This window comes from Schistocerca americana, chromosome 3 (assembly GCF_021461395.2).
Source record: "Schistocerca americana isolate TAMUIC-IGC-003095 chromosome 3, iqSchAmer2.1, whole genome shotgun sequence".
Taxonomy (NCBI): domain Eukaryota; kingdom Metazoa; phylum Arthropoda; class Insecta; order Orthoptera; family Acrididae; genus Schistocerca; species Schistocerca americana.
In genome coordinates, this window is record NC_060121.1 from 352,665,414 (window position 1) to 352,682,414 (window position 17,001).

Consider the following 17,001-nt stretch of genomic DNA (forward strand, 5'->3'; position numbering starts at 1 on the left):
ATATTTCAATCTACGGAATTTCCTATCATCCCTCATATTTTGTTCTTAGATTATTTTTCTTTCGTCTGTCTACTGTGTCCCTGGTCTGGTACTGATTTCACTCTCGAGCAGCACTTTTACTTGCTAACCTTTCGTCTGTATGAGTTCCTGTTGATAATATCTGATGGAGTTACACGAGTCTTTTTTAAATCCATGGGTATGGTTTTGAGTTGTTGTGATGGTGGCGGTGTGTATGTTTGTATGTATGTATGTATGTATGTATGTGTGTGTGTGTGTGTGTGTGTGTGTGTGTGTGTGTGTGTGTGTGTGTTTGTGTGTGTGTGTGTGTGTGTGTGTTTGTTTGTGTATGGATGGATGTGTATGTGTATGTATGTATGCATATGTATAAAACTTTTTAAAAGACTGCTGTAAATTAATTTTAAGGTACAATATGCATTCATAGATCATCTAAAATTTCTTTGAGATACACACTCTTTGGAAAAAGCACCGAGTGCGTGACAGTATGTGAAAACAGCACCCGAGGATGAAGTGTATTCTCTGAATGGTGATCAGTTACTAAATTATAATTGCAGCAGTCTTACAAAAGTTGCAGAAGTGATTGATCACCTTCACAAATTGCCATGACTTAAAGAATACACCAGTAGCGCACTTTTTTGGTCTCAGAGAGATAACAGTGCCGTTGCTCTATTCCTCACATTCACGTCAAGGACCACATGTAATTGTCATGACGGATGTGAAATAAACAAGATTAAAACGGATTTGTTTTCACTGGACGAATTTTCTATCATTTTCGTCTGAAGCATTGAACTCTTTGCAGGTATCGCTGTCCCCGTAATCAAGCACGTTTGAAACTGTGCGCACTGCATCACATAATCTTGGTCGTACACCGTCCAGAGTTTCAGGAATCACAGCTTCGTCAGAGGTTCATTTCGAGGTGTCGGTGCTGTATTGCAGTAGCAAGATCGTGCACTCAGCTACCGTACTACGTCACGAATTGCCTTACACCGGCGCAAGCTTCAGCCAGAGAGAACTAGTCGACGAGTAGGAAGCGATAGCAGTGCCACAGTTCTCACACTCGGCGAACTACAGTGGAATAAAGGAAGCCAGTTTAGCACTATCCTAAAAATAGGGCCTTCATATTAAGGTATACAACCCTCAAAATAAGTACTCGATCAATTTCTGCTCTCTAAATGTAATCCTAATACACGTCGTTTGCTGAAATGTCGCATTGCTGGTCCAAAGTTGAATGCACCCATCTTCAAAACTGAAGACATGGGTTTAAATCATTCAGTGTGCTGCTAGGAACCAAAGTGCTTTGTGACAAAGCTGAACAATGCGTCCCAACTGAAACGTATGGGAAGAGTGCTCTGATTGGCCAATACCGGTCAAATCTTCAAGATCCCCCAACTATACAAAGATGTGCCGCTCCAGCAGATAGATGGATCGTCTTCAAGCTGGTAAATGACTTACACATGTGATGTGAGGGCACAATAATGAAAAACGCTGTCGCTAAATCAGTTACCTTTCAAGTTCTATAAATGCGCTAGGTATCGCAAAGATGTCGCAGGGAACATTACTCGGGTCGGATTTACTTTGCCGTACCTGGCGGTTCCAATGTTTTTTGACCTGCATCACCATGCATAATGAACAAATCTTTCGCTGGGGACCATAAGATGAGCTGCTGCAGAAATTCATAGCACGTTTCCCACATTGCTTTTTAACCCAAGAGCGATGGACACTGGGTCAAATATTCTGATAATGGAGCCCTAAATGTAAAACTAGGTCCAAAGACCCTGGCAGGCCCATCGGTACCGACTGCCGCGTCATGAGCTGATCTGTGGCTGACATCCATATCAGCTGTCCCACATTGCGTTTCAACCCAAGAGTGATGGACACTTGGTTAAATATTCTGAATTGTCCCCCTAAATGTAAAATTAGGCCCATCGGTACCGACTGTCCGCCGTGTCATCCTTTGCCAATAGCGTCATTGGAGGAAATATGGAGTGATTTTTCAAAAATTTTATTTACACGTGAAGTTCCGTTGGACCAAATTGAGGAGCAAATCTCCAAGGTCATGGAACGTGTCAGTACATGAAATTACAACATAAAAGTAATAAGAAATAAAAATAAATGTTTATGAACCTGAAAAATGTCAGTCCATAAGTTTAAGTAAAACGCTATCAGCAATACAATAACAATCAGCTTAATTTTTCAAGAAACTCCTCGACAGAATAGAAGGAGTGACCCATGAGGAAACTCTTCTGTTTTGATTTGAAAGCGTGTGGATTACTGCTAAAATGTTTGAATTCGAATGTCACCTTATTGAAAATGGATGCGGTAGTATACTGCACACCTTTTTGCTCAAGAGTTAAGGAAGTTCGATCCAAATGCAAGTTTGATTTCTGCCGAGTATTAACCGAGTGAAAGCTGCTTATTCTTGGGAATAAACTAATATTGGTAACAAGAAACGATAATAAGGAATATACATGTTGAGAGGCCAATATCAAAATACCCAGACTCGTGAACAGAGGTCGACAAGAGGTTCGTGAACTCACACCACTTATTGCCCGAACCGCCCGTTTCTGAGCCAAAAATATCCGTGTAGAATGGGAAGAGTTACCCCAAAATATAACACCATATGACATAATCGAATAAAAATAAGCAAAGTAGACTAATTTTGGTGTCGAAATATCACTCACTTTTGACACCGTTTGAATAGTAAAAATGGCAGTACTAAGTCTTTGAACAAGATCCTGAACCTGGGCTTTCCAAGACAGCTTACTATCTATCTGAACACCTAGAAATTTGAACTGTACAGTTTCACTAATCATAAGCCCATTCTGTGAAATTAAAACGTCAGGTTTTGTTGAATTGTGTGTTAGAAACAGTAAAAACTGATTCTGACTGTGATTTAACGTTAGTTCATTTTCTACAAGCCATGAGCTGAGGTCATGTGCTGCACTACTTGAAACCGAGCCAATGGTGCACACAACATCCTTTACTACCAAGCTAGTGTGATCAGCAAACAGAAATATTTTGGAGTTACCCGTTATACTAGAGGGCACATCATTTATATAAATAAGGAACAGGAGCGGCCCCAACACTGATCGCTGGGGCACCCCCCCCCTCCTCCCCCCACTTGAAAGTACCCCACTCAGATCCCGCATCACAGCCGTTATCAACATTGTGAATAATGACCTTTTGCTGCCTGTTGCTAAAGTAAGAGGTGAACCAATTGTGAGCTATTCTCCGTATTCCGTAATGGTCCAACTTCTGGATCAATATTTTGTGATCAACACAATCAAATGCGAAACTTCCTGGCAGATTGGCCGTGCGGTTAAAGGCGCTGCAGTCTGGAACCACAAGACCGCTACGATCGCAGGTTCGAATCCTGCCTCGGGCATGGATGTTTGTGATGTCCTTAGGTTAGTTAGGTTTAACTAGTTCTGAGTTCTAGCGGACTAATGACCTCAGCAGTTGAGTCCCATAGTGCTCAGAGCCATTTGAACCATTTGGCAGATTAATACTGTGTGCCGGACCGAGACTCGAACTCGGGATCTTTGCCTTTCGCGGGCAAGTGATCTACCAAGTGAGCTACCCAAGCACGACTCATGCCCCGTCCTCACAGCTTTCATTCTAGAAACATCCCCCAGGCTGTAGCTAAGCCAAGACTCCGCAATATCCTTTCTTTCAGGAGTGCTAGTTCTGCAAGGTTCGCAGGAGTGCTTCTGTGAAGTTTGGAAGGTAGATGACGTGGTACTGGCAGAAGAAAGGCTGTGAGGACGGGACGTGAGTCGTGCTTGGGTAGCAGTCTGCCGCCGGCAGTGCTGCGAGGCGATCACAAGCCAGAGCGCTGCGGGCGAGGCGCGCACGGTGTGTTTGTGTTTACTTCGGCCGCTGTAAGTACCGTTCTCCTTTCTAGACCACCATGGCGCACAACTATCGGAAGAAGACATTACGTTTCATCTTTTGTTCCGAGTTCGCCCGACCCAAGGCCCTGGAGGTCGAACGATTTACTCGCGATGAAGTTAAAATACCACCAACGGATCTAATTGGTATCCACTTGTCCATAGTTAGCAGTACCGTCTACGTCAAAATGATAAACGATGCGGCGTGCGACAGGGTGCTTCAAGAGGCAAAACGTGGACTGTGCTTCTGTCATTCCTACGGCAACGTCGGACCCGTTACCGTCAATCACGCAGGTCTCGGCACACGGACGATAAGGATCTTCGAACTGCCGTTCGAACTACCTGGAGACGTCGTCATCGAGGCGCTCCGTCCCTATGGCTACGTTCTCGAACATGTTGTCGAACGATGGGTACAATTTCAGACCTATCCAGTTTTAAACGGTGTTAGACAGGTCCGCATCGAGTTGCAGAAACACGTGCCTTCCTATCTACGTATCGGAGGCTGCCGTGCCATTATAATGTACGACGGCCAACCTCGGACCTGTTCCGGTTGCGGGTAAGAAGGTCACCTACGGTCTGAATGCATTCAACGACGTGTCGCGCAGCTCCCGTTGTCGGAAGCGTCCGTCACACCCACGATGACCGCCCTACCGGTCACTTACGCAGCGGCCCTTGCCACGTCTACAGTTTCGTCCAATCCGCCGCCCGGTCATTCCGATCGGCGCGTCCCACCGTCCCAGTCACCTATGGACGGTGCGGACGTCCCTCCTGGGAACCTTGCCGCCGAACAGGCTCCCGCACCGGACGCTGAGGAGAACAGTACTTCTTCACAACACCTGTTTGACAGTTTCATTGCACCCACCGAAGCCTTCGAACCGGGTCGACGCTCATCCTTGCCGTCTTCCGACACTGAGGAACACGTGCGCAAACAACGCTCGCCACGTAGGCGTAAACGCCGTCGCCGTTCACCCTCGGGCTCTCAAAGCGTCACAACCCGCGATGACGAAGATGACACACAACCAGCCGACATTTCCACGCAGAGGTCGGCGGACAACTTTCACGGTGAACAAGACGTTTCGCAGGACGGGACCACCATGGAGGTCGCCACGCACAACGTAATGATCGGTGCGCAGGTTGAGACGCCTGTCTCCCCGCCGACAACTCCAGATCTCTCTCACCACAACGCCATTCCCTTGTACATTGGACAGACCCACGGCACAGCAGCATGGGCCGACGACATTGAGGAAGATACGCCCCCTCCTCCGGATGAACTGCCTCCGTCGGACAAGGCTGCCTGTTAACATCAAAAGCGAGGCACTGCAGCTGATGGGACGGGACTTCCTGTCGGTGCCCTCTTCATACTTCCCTTGGTGATGGTAGATGAGCGACCACCACCACTGAAACAAACGTACCGGTTCGCCACACTGAACATCAACATCATCGGCACTGCTCCCAAGCTGCAACTCCTATGTGACATGCTTCGGGCCTCCGACGTCGACGTCGCCCTTCTTCAGGAAGTACGCGTTGCCACACTACCACCAGTCTACGGCTACGACAAATACACGTCCGCATGTGATCATCAGGGTGTGGAGTGGCTTTCTACATACGCGAAGGAATCCCACTCAAGGACACGACAATCCTTCCCTGTGGAAGGGGCATGGCTATTACCATCTTCGACACGCGCATCTACGCTCCGTCTGGCTCCACGAACCGTCGGCAGCGGTCCACTTTCTTCGGACATGACGTGGCGCCCCTGTTTTCGAGACACTATGATCGCCTTATCATTTCAACTGCGTCCTCCATCCGCAGGACCAAATGCCTGGTTATTCGCCATGCCCGGCGCTGCTCACCTTAATCGAAGATTTTCATCTAGTGGACGTTTGGGAGAAAATTCATGGCAATACCACCGGTTTTACCCATTATACAGCACATTCCGCGAGCAGACTGGACCGGTTTTATGTCTCTACCCACCTTGGCAATGAAGTCGCCCACGCTGAACTATGGCCCCTTGAATTTTCGGACCACTGCGCCGGCATTTGCTCCCTGGCTCTGCCACCTCAGTAAGTGTGGCGCAGCAGAGGTTACTGGAAGCTTAATACCTGGCTCCTTAATGATCCACACTGCCGACAATGTATTGCCACTACATGGGCGTCTTGCGAAAGACCCCTTCCGCAGTACACATCCACGTTCCATTGGTGGCTGAAATGTGCCAAACCTGCGATCAGAAAGGTCTTCATGCAATGTGGCAAGGAAGCAGCAGCATGGCATCGAGACACCACAAATTTTCGCTACGCCGTCCTCCGTGAGCTCGATGCGCTCCCTCCATCACCTGACACCCATAGGGAACGACAGCGTACTTAAGCTCGTCTCCTCTCTCTCCAACGTGCACGACTGCATGGTGTTGTGGTGCGTTCCCGACGACAAGACCTCCTCCACGACGAAACCCCATCCAAAATCCATGCCGCATCCGACCATTGTCGTCGACGTCGACTTTTCGTCCCCAACATCACGACCTCCGATGGTGTTCACCACACAACACAGGCGGCAGTGGTGTCTGCCTTTGCTGAACATTATCGCCAGTTTTATGATGATGAACCGATGGCGACGCCAATTCCTGATGATCTCCGTCCTTCCCCTGATAGGACCCTCACCGTAGCGGAGTCAACGTCCATGATGTCTGCAATCACCGCAGAAGAAGTGGTAGATGCGATCAACAAAGGGGCCAAGAACAAATCACCAGGACCAGATGGTCTCCCAGTGGAGTTTTGCCGGGCGTTCACCACGTTAATGCTCCCTCGCTGGACGGAAATGCTTCAGGAACTCTTTACTCCGTCCTTCCCAATTCCACCTAAATTCGTCACTGGCATTCTTATACCTGTGCCTAAGCCGAAGAGAGGGCCTCATGTCTCTGCATATCGCCCCCTTACATTAATGAATGCAGACTATAAAATCTATGCACGCCTCTTAGCAGCGCGCATACGCACCGTCTTACATACGGTCCTTTCACCGGAGCAGACTGCACGTGGTTGTGGGACCACCTTACAAACAACCCTAGGAGAATTCCGAGACCTCATCGCACTGGCGTCGGTTTGTCGCCTTCGTGCAGCACTGCTATCCGTCGATTTCACGAGTGCCTTTGATCGCGTTCGACACCCATTCCTCCTCATGGTGGCGACACGTATGGGGTTCCCATTACTTTTTGTCGATGCCATTCGCCGGTTACTACTTCCCGCGGTACAAGTCAATGGGAGGGCTTGTAGGACCGATTCCTACACGCCGCTCTGTGCGTCAAGGATGCCCTATGTCTACTTTACTATATGCCATTGCACTTGAGCCCCTCATCACTGGTCTTACCTTTAGGCTGCAGGATCTCACTTTGCGTGACTACACCTTTCACTGCAGGGTTTATGCGGACGACTTCCTCTTTCTCACTTGCTCCTCCACGTATCTCAATGACGCCATCCAATGGATCCACCATTATGGACGTCTTTCTGGTAGCATTCTTAATGTCCGTAAATCGATTATGATGCACATTGGGCGCGGCCTCCCGGCTATGGTGCCGACCCCACTCCCAGTCAGTACCACCCTTCGTTACTTGGGTCTCGAATTTACGAGCTCCACACACTGCACAGTGGCCCTGGCTTACCGGCGGCTTTTGCAGTCGATTCGGCACCATGTCCGCGGTCAAGTGCACAGTAACTTAAACCAACTCCAACGTGTGTCCTATGTCAACATGTATGTCGCCCCTAAACTGGTACACGTCGCCCAGATCCTCCCAATGCCATTACTCCTTGGCCGCCGCATCCAATCAGCCTTTGGATATTTCGTTCAGCAGGGGCACTTTTCAAAGTCCGCTACAACACTCTAACACTGCCTCCTGCAAAAGGTGGCCTCGGACTCGTCAACGTGCGGGCACGATCTTCTGCACTCTTTGTCCACACTCTGTTGCGGCACTGGCAGGGGCCGGTCCCGTCCTTAAGACGCAGTCTCTTAGATATCCTCCGACCAGCTTCTCTCGATCCACCTATCAATGTGGCACCTATTCCTCCATTATTGTACCACATCGCCAATTGTTTCATAGAACTCAGCTATGTTCGGGCCGATCTTCCAGTCACCCTTCCTCCCCGTACTAAAGATTACTACCGTTTGTTTATGGTGTCCAACCCTTGCGACCCCATGGTGCTACAGCATCCTGATATTAACTGGCGAACGGTTTGGGGGTGTGTGCATGCACCCTTTTTACCGTCGTCTGTCTCTGCACTCTGGTACGTTTTAGTCTATGGAAAATTCCCGACTAATAGTCGACTTTATCGCATAGGACTGGCCACCCCCCCCCCCCCCACTCTGCCCTGACTGTCAGCTCGAAGACACCGACGAGCACCGTCTTACGTGCCCCCTGAAACAAAACGTATGGCTCCTCATCCAACGAATCGTGGACTTTTACCTCCGTGCCCCGCCAACGACGGTAACCCCGGATTTCCTGTTGTTGCCCCAGTCATTTCATTTCCCTCTTGCTAAGCACCATACCCTAATCTGGTTTCGAGGACAAGCTTTAGAATACCTCTTTCAGAGTGGTCCGCATACAGTCCTTGGCTTCTGGTACAAAGTTGTGACCGCACATAGCACTCTCACCCGAAAACCATCTTACCGACGAACTTTTGCCGGTTATCTCCGCAGCGTCTTCCTTGACCCCCCTCAAAGTTGGGGTGTGCCATGCCTACCTGTCACATGATGCAACACCCCTATCCACGTTCTCATGCATCGACCAAAAAAACAAATAAAAAAAGAAAGAAGACAGAATATGTTATATTTTGTTGTATTTAATGTTTTTTTAATTTTTTTTTTTTGCACTAAGTCATTTGTATATGTTTATATGGTACCCTGAAGAACTCTTGCATAGTGAATATATATGTACTTTTAGTTAGTTTAATAAAGATTGTAAAATAAAGGGAAGAAAACAGGATATGTCATATTTTGTTGTATTTAATGTTATTCTAATAATTTGTTTACCTAACACTCATTTGTATATGTTTAACTGGTACATTGAAGAACTGTTGCTTTGTGTATATATATGTACTCTCAGTTTGTTCAATTAAAAAAAAAAAAAAGTTGGTAGAGCACTTGCCCGCGAAAGGCAAAGGTCCCGAGTTCGAGTCTTGGCCCGGCACACAGTTTTAATCTGCCAGGAAGTTTCATATCAGCGCACACTCCGCTGTAGAGTGAAAATTTCATTATAGATACAATCAAATGCCTCAGTTAAATCAAAAAAATGCGTCAAGCGTTCGAAACGTTTTGTTTAGCCCATCAAGTACCTCACAGAGAAAAGAGAATTCAGCCTTTTCAGTTGTTAAACGACTTCTAAAGCCGAACTCTACATTTGATAACAAATCATATGATATAAAATTATCAATCATCCTTAAATACACAGCCTTTTCAATAACTTTTGCAAACACTGATGGCATAGAAACTGGTCTAAAATTATCTACATTATCCCTTTCTCCCTTTTTATAAAGCGGTTTTACTGCTGGGTACTTTAATCGCTCAGGAAACTGACCATTTCTAAAGGAAAGTTTACAAATATGGCTAAATACAGGGCTAACATGTGCAGCACAGTACTTCATTATTCTGCTAGACACTCCATCATAACCATGAGAGTCCTTAGTCTTCAGTGATTTAATTATTGACTCAGTCTTCCTCTTGTCTGTATCACAGAGGAGTATTTCAGACATCAACCTCGGAAAGGATCAGCACAGCGCTCTTCCACCTGTTGTCAGTTTTTGTGACCTAGAGCCGCTACTATTCGGTCAATTAGTTCCTCAACTGACATTACGAGGCTCGGTGAACCGCGTTCGAGGCCTCCCAGCGTGGAAAGGTCCCTCCCTAACAACACCAGGAATCGAACCCGGCCCATCGGATGCTCGAGTTCTTCCTCGGGCATGGGTGTGTGTGTTGTACATAGCGTAACTTAGTTTAAGTTAGATTAAGTAGTGTGTAGGCGTAGGGACCGATGACCTCAGCTGTTTGGTCCCATAAGACCTTACCACAAATTTCCAAATTTCCAACCCCCCAAATGTACCGTCAAAAAATGAATTTTTGACGAATGTCTAGAAAAAAAAGTGAGTGCCAATAGAAAGAAGACGTATTATTTCATATCAAACGCGCAGTGCCTACTGATGACATTGAGCTACGGATACCAACTCCCAATGAAACTCCGAAATGGTGGAAGGATAGACAGAAGCACTCGCCTTTCTGTATGAGACTGTCTGATTCAGAGAGGAGAGCCGCGCCGCACGACAGGCTAATGCATAAGGAATGCGCAGCGAGTTTATTTTAATGCGGACCCGTCAGAGCAGAGACTGGCCGTGCGATGCGCGACGCGCTTTATTTGCGCGACACACGAGAGGCGGAGCGGGCGGAGTGGGGAACGCCGCGGAAATGAGGGAAGAAAAATCCACCCGGCTGGCAGCCGGTGACACCGGCCGGAATCAAATTACGCTGATGGAGTGCTGTGCCGGGAGGCGCGGCGTGGTGGGCAACCCCCTGCATAATTCAAGGCAACTTCTACCGAGACGTTGCCTGTTCCTTCTGGCCCGCGTCTGTCTCACCGCCCAACCCCTGTTGTACCATTTAATGACTTTTGCGTTTAATTAAAGCACTCCCGTTCATGTAGCAAAATGCTACTAATTCATACCTTTCCTGCCGTTACGTTAGCATTAAATTCTCTAGTCATCGGTGTCACGACGAAGGCTTCTACGCATCTGTTACTTAATAAAAAAAAAATAAAAAAAAAGTAGGATATCATGACACCTCATGTTGTTAAATAGCTGCCCGTACATGAGTATTTTGACCTATCGATCACAATTGCAGTGGTCTACGTCGGGACCTCGTATGGAGTAATTGCTGTTATTTATTGGTGAGGGTCAAATACACTGACTGAAAGAAAACTCAACAGCAAAGCATTTTGCGACATAAACTAAAGTTGGTAGGGGTGTTTCTGCATCTGAAAGGTAATGTCTGTTTACTTTTCGATGATAAAAAAAAGGTCGTGTGACTAGGGCCTCCCGCCGGGGAGACCGTTTGCCTGGTGCAAGTCTTTCGATTTGACGCCACTTCGGCGACTTGCGCATCGATGAGGATGAAATGACGATTATTAGGACAACACAACACCCAGACCCTGAGCGGAGAAAACCTCCGACCCAGCCGGGAATGGAACCCGGCCCCTTAGGATTGACATTCTTTCACGCTGACCACTCAGCTACCGGGGGGCGTACTTTCCGATGATGAAAAAATAAATGTCGTGTTGCTAGGGCCTCCCGTTGGTAGACCGTTCGTCTGGTGCAACTACACTCCTGGAAATGGAAAAAAGAACACATTGACACCGGTGTGTCAGACCCACCATACTTGCTCCGGACACTGCGAGAGGGCTGTACAAGCGATGATCACACGCACGGCACAGCGGACACACCAGGAACCGCGGTGTTGGCCGTCGAATGGCGCTAGCTGCGCAGCATTTGTGCACCGCCGCCGTCAGTGTCAGCCAGTTTGCCGTGGCATACGGAGCTCCGTCGCAGTCTTTAACACTGGTAGCATGCCGCGACAGCGTGGACGTGAACCGTATGTGCAGTTGACGGACTTTGAGCGAGGGCGTATAGTGGGCATGCGGGAGGCCGGGTGGACGTACCGCCGAATTGCTCAACACGTGGGGCGTGAGGTCTCCACAGTACATCGATGTTGTCGCCAGTGGTCGGCGGAAGGTGCACGTGCCCGTCGACCTGGGACCGGACCGCAGCGACGCACGGATGCACGCCAAGACCGTAGGATCCTGCGCAGTGCCGTAGGGGACCGCACCGCCACTTCCCAGCAAATTAGGGACACTGTTGCTCCTGGGGTATCGGCGAGGACCATTCGCAACCGTCTCCATGAAGCTGGGCTACGGTCCCGCACACCGTTAGGCCGTCTTCCGCTCACGCCCCAACATCGTGCAGCCCGCCTCCAGTGGTGTCGCGACAGGCGTGAATGGAGGGACGAATGGAGACGTGTCGTCTTCAGCGATGAGAGTCGCTTCTGCCTTTGTGCCAATGATGGTCGTATGCGTGTTTGGCGCCGTGCAGGTGAGCGCCACAATCAGGACTGCATACGACCGAGGCACACAGGGCCCACACCCGGCATCATGGTGTGGGGAGCGATCTCCTACACTGGGCGTACACCACTGGTGATCGTCGAGGGGACACTGAATAGTGCACGGTACATCCAAACCGTCATCGAACCCATCGTTCTACCATTCCTAGACCGGCAAGGGAACTTGCTGTTCCAACAGGACAATGCACGTCCACATGTATCCCGTGCCACTCAACGTGCTCTAGAAGGTGTAAGTCAACTACCCTGGCCAGCAAGATCTCCGGATCTGTCCCCCATTGAGCATGTTTGGGACTGGATGAAGCGTCGTCTCACCCAGTCTGCACGTCCAGCACGAACGCTGGTCCAACTGAGGCGCCAGGTGGAAATGGCATGGCAAGCCGTTCCACAGGACTACATCCAGCATCCCTACGATCGTCTCCATGGGAGAATAGCAGCCTGCATTGTTGCGAAAGGTGGATATACACTGTACTAGTGCCGACATTGTGCATGCTCTGTTGCCTGTGTCTATGTGCCTGTGGTTCTGTCAGTGTGATCATGTGATGTATCTGACCCCAGGAATGTGTCAATAAAGTTTCCCCTTCCTGGGACAATGAATTCACGGTGTTCTTATTTCAATTTCCAGGAGTGTATTTTGAGTTGACGCCACTTCGGCGACTTCAGTGTCGATGAGGTGGAACGGAGAAAATCTCCGATCCCGGGCCCCTGGGCATGTCATTCCATTGAGCTCACCACCTTTTTTGTTTTTTTTTTTTTTTGTTTTGAAGCCGATCCTCACTTTTCTTACTTTTTTGCCTCACCTCTGCCTTTTTTTCTGGTCGGCTTCCAGTTTTTCTGTAAGCCATAAACCTTGACAACTTTTGCTGACATAAATAAGATAAATATTTCTTCTTAATTTTAACTAAAGGATGTCAGTCTTCCTCCTGAGAATAGAGAGACAAGCATATTAAATTAAAGTGAAGTTCTCATCTTCACAGGAAAACATCAAATCTTTCCACTCAGCTACCGGGGCGGACAATTCGATGGTGGTGATGTTTGGTTTGTGTGGCGCTCCTCTGCGCGGTCATCAGCGCACGTAAAAAGTCCCCATTTTTACAGTTCCGTCTAGCCTATGTCACGAATGATGATGATGAAATGATGACAACAACACAAACACCCCGTCCCCGGGCAGAGAAAATCCCCAACCAGGCCGGGAATCGAACCAGGGACCTCGTGATCCACAGGCAGCGACGCTAGCCGCTAGACCACGAGCTGCAGACATTTACATTTAGAGCCAGTCGCAAGGACTCCGGCTGGTAGCGGCACTATGAGAACGCAAATCAGGTTTACTTTAAACACACGTTATAACGGCCATGAGTGTTAGTTCTCTCTGAGACTTGACGTGGTGAGTTGATATTACTCGAAAACGGCTTTAAGGTGACAAAGACGCTGGAATCAACACCTCACTGAGTTTGACCGAGGTTGTGTAAAAGAACTACGAGAAGCTGCATGTTCCTTCTGTGATATTGCAGAAAGACTTGATAGGAGTGTAGTTATTGTACATGACTGCTGGCAGCAGTGGTCACGAGAATGTACGGCCACAAGAAGACCGTGGCTCCGGGCAGTCATGTGGCACTATCGAGAGGAAAGACCATTGTGTTCGGCGTATGACTCTGCTACATCGTACTGTATTTGCAGCCGCGCTTTGAGCATGCGTTGACACCATAGTGACATAACGAACTATTGGAAATCAGTTACACCGAGGATAGCACCGAGCCAGACCCCCCCCCCCCCCCCCCCGTATTGTGCATTCCACTGATACCAACCACCGCCATTTGCGACTCATTGGAGGGCAGGGTGGAATTCTGCTGGATATTATGATGTAACCTTGTTCTACCTCGGTGCGAGTGATGGCAGTGTGTGGTTAGATGGAGGCCATTGCAACCAACCTGCCTGGGTGCTAGACACACTGGACCTACACCTGGAGTTAGGGTCTGCAGTGCGATTTCGTATGACAGCAGGAGTGCTCTCGAGGTTATCCTACGCACCCTGACTGCAAAACTGTACGTTAATCTGGTGATTTGACCTGTAGCGCTGCTATTCATTAACAGTATTCCAGAGGGGCTTATCCAGTAGGATAATGCTCTCCCACTTACCGCTGCTTTAAGACAACATATTCAAAATGTGGTGCTACAGAAGAATGCAGAAGATTAGATGGGTAGATCACATAACTAATGAGGAAGTATTGAATAGGATTGGGGAGAAGAGAAGTTTGTGGCACAACTTGACCAGAAGACGGGATCGGTTGGTAGGACATGTTCTGAGGCATCAAGGGATCACCAATTTAGTATTGGAGGGCAGCGTGGAGGGTAAAAATCGTAGAGGGAGACCAAGAGATGAATACACTAAGCAGATTCAGAAGGATGTAGATTGCAGTAGGTACTGGGAGATGAAGAAGCTTGCACAGGATAGAGTAGCATGGAGAGCTGCATCAAACCAGTCTCAGGACTGAAGACCACAACAACAACAACAACTCTACAGACAGTCGACAAGTTTCCTTGGCCTCTTCGATCACCAGATCTGTCTCCAATCGATCACATATGGGACATAATCGTATGACAACTCCACTGTTATACACAAAACCATCCGTGTATTGACTGAACAAATGAAACAGTCATGGAATTCTATCACACAAACTGACATCTTTCAGCTGTACAACATAGAGAATGCACGTTAGCATGCTTGCATTCAATATTCAAGCGGCTCAATCGGTTATTAATGTACAAGCACTTCTCATTTGCGACGGATTATCCTGTGCTTACACTAACCTGTAATCTTGCTGTGTTAATTATTTAAATATGTTACCTAGGCCAATGTATCCCAGAAATTTTATTAGTGTACATAAATTATATTTTGGTGTTGCGACTCGTTTGCCCATAGTGTATATTTTGTCGACGGTTTCTTTCAAAATTTTCTTGAGACAGATGATCTAGGTAATGGCGTAACACTGACAGCTGTAGCGTTTCGTATGTGAGTCTGTCCCACCCAGATATACAGAAGAAACTTGTGGAATCGAATGCCTGACATAGTTCAGAATATGGGATAAAGATAGACCAAGAAAAAATGAAAAAATTGAAAAGTAAGAGAAACGTAGCGTTTTTCAAATCGTCGGTCTTCTGACTACTTTGATGCAGCCCCCTAAGAATTCCTCTCTTGCATCAAAGTCTGCATCTCAGAGTAGAATTTGCACCCTACATCGTTAGTTATTTGTTGGATGTATTCCAGTCTCTCTTTTATTTGCAGCTTGTATCTCCTACGGCTTCCTGTATCACCACAGAAATTATTCGATGTCCTATGTTCTCTCATCTGCCCCCTCTCCTTGTCAGAGTTTTCCAAATGTTCGTGTCACTGAGGATTCTGCGGACATATTCCTCATGCCTTGTCTTACCAGTCCACCCAGCTTCTGTAGCACCACTTCTCAAACGCTTCGATTTTCTTCTTTTCTGGATTTCCCACAGACTGTGATTCCCTTCCATACAGTTTTCGCAAAATTAAGGACTATTTTTTGTCCTAGAAGATTCCTTTTGGCCTTATTTCCATCATTGCTTCCTCGGTGTACAGATTGAAGAGTAGGGGCGAAAGGCTACAGCCTTGTCTAACCACCCTTCTTAATACGAACACTTCGTTCTTGAGTGTCCACTCTTATTATTCCCTCTTGGTTGTTGTACATATTGTATATGACCCGAATATCCCTACAGCTTACCCCTACTTTTTTCAGAATCTCGAACAGCATGCACCATTTTATATTGTCGAACGCTTTTTCCAGGTCGACAAATCCTATGAAAGTGTCTTGATTTTTCTTTAGCCTTGCTTCCATTATTAGCCGTAACGTCAGAATTGCCTCTCTCGTCCCTTTACTTTTCCTAAAGTCAAACTGATCGTCACCTAGCGCATTCTCAATTTTCTTTTCCATTCTTCTGTATATTATTCTTGTAAGCAGCTTCGATGCATGAGCTGTTAAGCTGATTGTGCGATAATTCTCGCACTTGTCAGCTCTTGCCGTCTTCGGAATTGTGTGGATGATACTTTTCCGAAAGTCAGATGGTATGTCGCCAGAATCATATATTCTACACACCAACGTGAATAGTCGTTTTGTTGCCACTTCCCCCAATGATTTTAGAAATTCTGATGGAATGTTATCTATCCCTTCTGCCTTATTTGACCGTAAGTCCTCCAAAGCTCTTATGAATTCCGATTCTAATACTGGATCCCCTATCTCTTCTTAATCGACTCCTGTTTCTTCTTCTATCACATCAGACAAATCTTCACCCTCGTAGAGGCTTTCAATGTATTCTTTCCACCTATCTGCTCTATACTCTGCATTTAATAGTGGAATACCCGTTGCACTCTTAATGTTAGCACCGTTGCTTTTAATGTCACCAAAGGTTGTTTTGACTTTCCTGTATGCTGATTCTGTCCTTCCGACAATCATATTTTTTTCGATGTCTTCACATTCTTCCTGCAGCCATTTCGTCTTAGCTTCCCTGCACTTCCTATTTATTTCATTCCTCAGCGACTTGTATTTCTGTATTCCTGATTTTCCCGGAACGTGTTTGTACTTCCTCCTTTCATCGATCAACTGAAGTATTTCTTCTGTTACCCATGGTTCCTTCGCAGCTACCTTCTTTGTACCTATGTTTTCCTTCCCAGCTTCTGTGATGGCCCTTTTTAGAGATTTCCATTCCTCTTCAACTGTACTGCCTACTGCGCTTTTCCTTATTGCTGTATCTATAGCGTTAGAGAACTTCAAACGTATCTCGTCATTCCTTAGTACTTCCGTATCCCACTTCTTTGCGTATTGATTCTTCCTGACTAATGTCTTGAACCTTAGCCTACTCTTCATCACTACTATATTGTGATCTGAGTCTACATTATATTTTCGCTAATTTATTTTTCAAAACTGCGATGTTAAAGTTTC